Genomic DNA, 2,055 nt, shown 5'->3' with positions numbered 1-2,055 from the left:
CCAACCATCTCTTCCAGTGTGCATGCAGCTTTTCCTTTCCAGTTCCTCGCAGTCTTTCCATTCCCTGTTAACCTTTTATTTTTCCATTCGCAGTTCAGTCCTCCCTTCCTTTCCATTCCCAGCTAACCTTCACTTTCCATGCTTGTCTTTTCTAGTACCTCACAACCTTTGAATTTTTCCAGTACCAGTCCCACCTTCCCTTATCTTCTTGAAGGACCAATGTGGCGATTTGGTTTTAGAATGGATCCCAAAGGCAAAGTTATAAAGTTTACCTGCTGTTTTGGGAACCTGTCGTTTAGCTAAGTGCTTAACAGTACAGCCTATGAGTTATCAGAATACTTGGCTGGAATTTCCTCATGATGGTAGAGCGTAAGGTGAGTTGGAGCGAGGTCAGTTGGTGGATAAAATGAAGAGCGCTCCTTGAATGTAGCTGAGTAATTGCCTGGGCGGTGCTCGGAGCGGGCCTATGAAACTCAGGTCTAGTGGAATCCTTGTTGGTTGACCCACTCTTTAAGGCGGGTTCTTAAACTTTAATGGATAGTAATACCCATCATCATTCTATCATTGTTTTGTTGGAGTTTAAGATATTTTTGACACCTCACAACCTCTCCTTTCCATACCACTTGTCTGTAATCTTCCTTTCCCAGCCTCACTTTCCCCTGCAATCTTTCACAACCTTCCATCCCTTTCCTCTATAATTTTCCACTTTCAGTCCCACGTCCCCTTGAGTCTTTCACACTCTTTCCTTTCTGTTTCCTGCCAACCTTCACTTCCCCAGCCTTTCATTCGTCTCTCACAATTTTTTCCCCTTCCATTCTCTGCCAACCTTCACTTTCCTGCCTTCACTTCCCTGCCTTCACTTCCTTTTCCTTCACTTCCTCAGCCCTCACATTCCCATCTTCATTTCCCCAGCCTTCACCTCCCCAGCCTTCACTTTCCCCCTCCCACCGTACTTTCCTCACCCTTTTGTTCCCTGCCGCCTCATGACTCTACCGCCAGCACGTAATGCTGTGATTATTGCCTTAGACACGGTAATTACTTGCTCTTTTTGTGACGCTTTGTGTGTGTGTGTGTGTGTGTGTGTGTGTGTGTGTGTGTGTGTGTGTGTGTGTGTGTGTGTGTGTGTGTGTGGTGTGTGTGTGTGTAAGCCACTGCAACCGACAACAGCACAATAACGAAAACTATAGCTCCTGCTGGTACTGCTGTTGCTGCTTCTGCTCGCTGCTGCTACTACTACTACTACTACTACTACTACTACTACTACTACTACTACTACTACTACTACTACTACTACTACTACTACTACTACTACTACTACTACTACTACTACTACTACTACATACTACTACTACCAACACTCTGCTACCAGTTACTACCTCTAGAACAACAACAACAACAACGACAACAACAACAACAACAACAACAACAACAACAACAACAACAACAACAACAACAACAACAACAACAACAACAATAGCATACACGACGAAAACACACACACACACACACACACACACACACACAACACACACAACACACACACACACACACACACACACACACACACACACACACCACACCACGCAACACAACACAACACAACAAAACAAAACACACACCACCACCAAAGCTATCAAACACAACACAGGCCCCCCTAAAAAACAAACATGCACAGCCACAACAGAAGCACCACCAAAACACACGCAACACACACGCAACACCCTCACGATCGCCACCTCTTTAACTCAAGCAGCAGCAACAGCAGTTCCCCGCTGATCACAGGGAGAGTCACAACATTAATAAACACAGCGGTTAGAGCAGGAGACAGTGAGGAGCCGCTAAGTAATGAGAGAGAGAGAGAGAGAGAGAGAGAGGGAGAGAGAGAGAGAGAGAGAGAGAGAGAGAGAGAGAGAGAGAGAGAGAGAGAGAGAGAGAGAGGGAGGGAGTGTGGGAGGGGGTGATTTAAGCAACAGCGTGAGCACTTAATATTCTTTCTTTTGTTTCTAGTGATTAAGAATGAGTGAATCAGTAGTATTAGTAGTAGTAGTAGTAGCA

The sequence above is a fragment of the Scylla paramamosain genome, chromosome 12 (genome assembly GCF_035594125.1).
Source record: "Scylla paramamosain isolate STU-SP2022 chromosome 12, ASM3559412v1, whole genome shotgun sequence".
Lineage (NCBI taxonomy): Eukaryota > Metazoa > Arthropoda > Malacostraca > Decapoda > Portunidae > Scylla > Scylla paramamosain.
This window is presented reverse-complemented; position numbering follows the sequence as displayed.